Genomic DNA, 6,274 nt, shown 5'->3' with positions numbered 1-6,274 from the left:
ATCAGTGTGTATCTTAAGGAGCTCTGGTGACATAGTGGGTAAGGCATTTGGCTGCTAACCCCAAAGTCAATGGTTCAAATCCACCATGTTGCTCTGAGGGAGGAAGATGAGGCAATTTACTTCCTTAAAGATTTACAGTCTTGGAAACCCAGTGGGGTTGCTATGAGTCAGAATCGAATCGATGGCAGTGAGTTTGTTTTTTCTGTTGGTGTGCATCTTACCTACATCCTCCATTCCCAGTTATACAGGTGTCCTTCCTGTTGCCTGTCCTTCCCCTTTCAGAGCACCTAGCCATCCTCTGGGCAGCTGAAGCTCTCACGGTTCTTATCGCTAACCTGGCGTTTGGTTGATTTCCTTTATGCCTTTTCACATATGACCTTAAAATACTGAGCAAATGTGGACACTCAAATGAATACAGCTTTTCTAAGAATGGTCTTGGAGATATATACTAATTTCACTAAAACTTCCCAGGGCTCAAAACACATTTGGTTGAGCTCCTTTTTCTATATTGCCTTCCACCTACCCAGGAAAGTCGATTTCCTTCTTTAATAGCTACGACTCATTTCTGGACTCATGAGGGCATGAACTCAGTTCAGTCACCCATCTGAGTCATCAGAAAGGACTCTATTTAAAATTTGACTATTTCTAAATCAGATCCATCCTCAAGGGATTAAAACTAGATGTTCATTTTAGAACGTGCCCCGGGAGATTCTGAAATAAGACTCTAAAAATGTTTGTTTCATGTCTATAAGTTTGGGGGAAAATAATTGCAGGGGATGGAACTGGGAGGAAAACAGAACTAGAAGGTTCTTCTTATTTCTTCATCCATTGTCTCCCATTTTATCTGCTTCTTGGACAAAGGGGAGGTATGGGATGAAAGTAAAAACAGACGGAGTTTAAGTCATGAGGAAGAAGTTACAACTCCCCAAAAGGAAAAGGAGCAGCGTCACCTCCCTAGGTCAAGCCTTCCTCGGGGGAGACTGAGAAGCAAACTTCATTTCCAAAACGAGACTTGGTCTGCTGCAGTTGGAAAGATGGAAGCTAGAGGCATGAGGGATAGCATGGAAAGGCCAAGATGCAGTCAGGCGTGGCATGACATTTATTTGCAAATAATTATCTCCAGGTAAGCTTGGGAGTTTTTCTGTGAGATTGGACAGCAGGCAGTTTGGCCTAAGTTAGAAAAACTGCTGGTCATCTTTATTTTTCCTAGAGAGAAAGAGATACATAAAAAACTCCATCACTCAAAGGTTCTCTCAACAATGAGCCCATTGAGAGCTGCCGTGGCATTTTTATTCTACTCTTACCTCTGGCACTTAATACTGTCTGGCACATATGAGGGACTCAGGAAATATGTGTTGAATAAGTGAAAAAAAATGGTTGTTAAAAATGGGTTGAGAGGCTTTGTGATTCTGTACTGTCATTTCTGGTAGTGACCACCAGGTGGTGTCCTTAAGAGTAAGAACAGAAGCAAATGAAACTAAGACTCTTCAGTAGTAGGAAACAGAAATGGTAAGTCTTACTCAGAATTCTCACCTCTGCGTATGGTCTTCAGAAGTACACATAATGTCTTACTCCTAATGTTGAATGTACCCATTCCAAAGAAAGATGATCCCACAGAAAGTGGAAATTATCAAATGATATCATTAATATCACTAACTCACTGCCATTGAGTCGGATCCAACTCATAGTGACCCCACTTTGGGTTTCTGATATCACAGGCAAGTAAAGTCTTGCTGAAGATAATGGAAAAACAGTTACAGTAGTGTATTGACAGGGAACTTCCAGAAATGCAAGCTGGATTCAGAAGAGGACGTGGAATTAGAGAGCGATATCATTGCTGATGTCAGATGGATCTTGGCTGAAAGCAAAGAATACCAGAAAGATGTTTACCTGTCTTTTGTTGACTATGCAAAAGCATTCGATCGTGTGGATCACAACAAATCATGGATAACATTCCCATAAAAGAATGGGAATTCCAGAACACTTAATTGTGCTCATGAGGAAACTGTACACACACCAGAAGGCTGCCATTTGAACACAACAAGAGGATACTGCATGATTTAAAATCAGGAAGGGAATGCGTCACTGTTGTATCCTTTCACCAAACTTATTAAATCTGTATGCTGAGCCAATAATCTAAGAAGCTGGACAATATGAAGAAGAACACAGCAGCAGGATTTGAGGAAGACTCATTAACAACCTGCGATAGGCAGACAACACATCCTTGCTTGCTGAAAGTGAAGATGACTTGAAGCACTTACTGATGAAGATTAAAGACTACAGTCTGCAGTATGGATTAAAACAAAAATCCTTCCAACTAGACCAATAAGCAGCGTCATGATAAATGGAGAAAAGTTTGAAGTTGACAAAGATTTCATATTGCTTGTTTCCACAATCAACACCAATGGAAGCAGCAGTCAAGAAATCAGATAACACACTGCACTGGGCAGATCTGTTTCAAAAGACCTCTTTAAAGTGCTGAAGAGCAAAGATGTCTCTTTGAAGACTAAGGTGTGCCTACCCCAAGCCATGATGTTTTTAATCACCTCATATGCATGTGAAAGCTGAACAATGAATAAGAAGACCAAAGAAGAGTTGATGCTTTTGACTGTTGGTGTTGGTGAAGAAAACTCAAAGTACCATGGACTGCCAGAAGAACTAACAAATCTGTCCTGGAAGAAGTACAGCTGGAATGCTCCTTAGAAGAGAAAATGGCCAGACATCATCTCACCTACTTTGGTCATGTTGTCAGAAGGGGCCATTTCCTGGAAAAGGATATCATGCTTGGTAAAGTGGAGGATCAGTGAAAAGGGGGGAAGACCCTCAAGGAGATGAATTGATGCAGTTGCTGCAACAGTGGGCTCAGGTACAGCAAGTATCGTGAAGTGGGAGATTTTGAGGTTGTGTCTGTGTTCCATTAGTGCATATGCAAGTCTTAATTGATTCAATGTAGGCAGCTGAAGGAGCTAGAGAAAGCTTAGTGCTTCTTTGGCTTTGTGGTTCTAGTGAAATTCTCAGAGGATGTAACTGAAAAATCAACACCAGTTGGATCTCTCTTTTCTTTGATGCTTTCAGTTGTCTAAAAAAACCAAACTCACTGCTGTCAAGTCAAATCTGACTCATAGTGATGTCTCCTTAGGTTTCTGAGGTGGTGTCTCTACAGAAGTAGATTGCCCAGTCTTCCTTCTGAGGAGTGGCTGGTGGGTTTGAACTGCTAGCCTTTTAGTTAGTAGTCAAATGCCATAGGCACTATGCCAACAAAAAACAATGTAGTCTTGAAGTCTTACTGAAAATCCTTGTCTATACATCAGGTTGTAAGTAAAATATCACATAAAACTTAGGGTCATGACATGAAGAATCCTCATGATACATTAGATGGTTTCTAGAATAATGCTGACTCTTTTATTGTTTGGGTTCCATGGATATATTAGACAAGGTTATATTTTGTTAAGAGCTCCCTTTCATCAGGAATAGTGAACAGTGGATGGATAATGAGCTAGATATGGACATCGCTAGTAAGTGCTGTTATAGTGCACTTGGGGTTGTTGTTGTTATGTGCCGTCGAGTCGGACCCAGCTCATAGCAACCCCTCCTTGGGTTTCTGCAGTGCACTTGTAAACACTAGTAATTGTCACCTGTAGCAGGAACCAGTTTTTCATTACCCTTCTTGCAATGACCACTGGTGGCCACTAGTGGCCATGGTGGCCTGTAGGATAGTTTCAAATGCAGCAGCAACAATTATATAATCTTTATCACCTAAAGACTGAAGATCTTACCAGAATTTGTAAAACAGTGACCTTACTGATTATTAATGTACTTTCTTCTTCTCACCTGGCCATGTGGAAGCACCGTAGCCATCACTGCATTTTGATGCCTTAGACTCCATGTCTTCTGAATGTGCTTCAGTTCCTGAATTTCTTGGTCATGGGAGTATTAAAACTTCGTGGTGCTTAGTGATATGAACTGCTGTGAAAATCCCCAGGGCTTATTCTGCTGGGTTTCTGAAGGCACATCACAGAGAGGCTATCTGTTAACAGCACCCATAAATGTGCTTCCTAGCTGCAGGAGCTCTGGTAGCATAGTGCCTAAGGCACTTGACTGCTCACCAGAAGGCTGGCGGTTCAAACCCACCAGCCACTCCTCGGAAGGAAGGTTGGGCAATCCTACTTCCGTAGTGATACTGCCTTGGAAACCCAAGGAGGGGTCGCTATGAGTCGGGGCTGACTCGACGGCAAACAACAACAACAACAAGCTGCAGGAGCAGGAACCAAATCTGCAGATATGGTGGGAGATGTGTTTCCTGATTCCTGTTAACTCATGGCATGATGTGAAAAAACAAGCTCCAATGCAACACCTCATGGAAGTGTTCTCTGTCTGAAAGTGATAAAAAGCATTTCTATCCCTTCTGTTTTGGGAAGAGGAGAGAGTTTTGAGTGACAAAAGAATGAGATTTATTGGCTTCAAGATAGAGGAAAGCTAATAGCTTTATTCCTGCTGTAAAGAGAACCAGCTCATTGAAGAACTGAAGGTGAATGCTGCTACATGTTGTGTTTAAACTAGGGGATGGTGTTGAAGTCTAAAATAGTGATGGGATTTAAGTTTCTGCCTTGAGGAGGTCCAACAGTCTTCTCTCATTGTTAGGACAAGAGTCTGGGCTCCAAGCAAAATATTTAATCCTTCTTTCTTTAATTCTTCATCTTGTCTACTAATCTTTCATCAGTTTAGAAAGGGTTTAAAGGTAAAGGATATTAAGGTCTTTTCATTATCTTGGAAGAAGTAGAACTATCAATATTAATCTTGATAGGTTAATGATGAATATTGTAATTGTTAGAATAACTCCAAAAAGAGCATATAATTCCCATTCCCATACTAACAGGTATAAATAAATAAATAAATATAAAAATAAATAAAATAATTTAAAGTAATCCAAACAATGACAACAAAGGAGAAGGAACATTTGAACATTGGGAAAAACGGCACTGCACACAATGGTAGATGTAAACCCAAATAGATCAGTAATTCCATTACATGTAATGGACTAAATGTTCCAATTAAAAGATAAAGGTTATGAGATGGGTTCAAAGAACTTTCAGAAGACATATGTTAAAGGTAATGAAGCAAAAGTTTAAAAAAAAAATTAGGACAAGGAAATGTATCAAGCAAATACCAACAAAGGGGAAACAGGTAGCTTGATTGATGTAAATAGTGGTCATAACATGGACAACTGGGTATTATGAGGGTTTGTGCTTTAAGTTGTATGTATTTATAGTCAGAATTCATTACAATTAAAAATAAATAAAATGATCAACTTGTATGGTTATGAAGAAAGCTTTTCAAAATTATCTGTTTGATGAAGATGTAGGCTATTACTGCTTTCAACATGAGGGGAACTATGTACCATTATGTAAGATAAATGGAATACTATGCTCAAGCCATTGTAATTCAATTGGAAACATCTTGTGTCAGCAAAATTGATGCTGTAACGGTAAAAGGAATGGGAAGAATATAGTGGAGCTTAAATATCCTGAGGAATACATTCTGCAGCCAAAAGTAGAGTTATTTTTTCCTGACTAGTAAAACAAAACAGAACAATAAAACAAACCCACTGCCATTGAGTCGATTTCGACTCATAGCAACCCCCTTTGGGTTCCTGAGGTGGTAAATCTTTACAGAAGTAGATTGCCCAGTCTTGTTTCTGTGGAATGGCTGGTGGGTTTAAACCTTCAACCTTCTGGTTAGCAGTCGGATGTCTTAGACACTGTGCTACCAGAGCCCCTTGACTAGTAAAACAGTCCTGAGTAAAACAGGTCAATGATGTTCTCTAAATAAAGCAAGGCTTAATTGGATTCATGTGCAGCTGGTATCGGTTCTGGGGCCTAAAGAGCCCTTAGGTGTTGAACTAGGGATCCAGAAAAGAGAAGAAATAAGTTCTTTAGCACCAAAGCTTTCTAGGGTTTGAGAGGAGTTAACACAGAATAAAAAACACACAGTGTCAGATTATAAATTTGTGGGAAAGCATAAATGTGTGCTGGGTAGATTAAAATGCTGGCCAGGCAGCTCCCACTTTCCAAGGGAACATAGTTAGGAGAAATGATCTTCTCTTCTTTTTGGAAAACATTAACTTTGCAATTATTACTGGTAGTGTTGTTGTTGTTGTTATTTGCCATCGAGTTGGCCCCGAATCATAGCGACCCCTCCTTGGGTTTCCGAGGCAGTATCACTACGGAAGTAGGATTGCCCAACCTTCCTTCCGAGGAGTGGCTGGTGAGTTTGA

This window comes from Orycteropus afer, unplaced genomic scaffold (assembly GCF_000298275.1).
Source record: "Orycteropus afer afer isolate SDZICR_OR568_19922 unplaced genomic scaffold, OryAfe1.0 scaffold00079, whole genome shotgun sequence".
NCBI lineage: Eukaryota > Metazoa > Chordata > Mammalia > Tubulidentata > Orycteropodidae > Orycteropus > Orycteropus afer.
Note: the sequence above shows the minus strand (reverse complement) of the source record.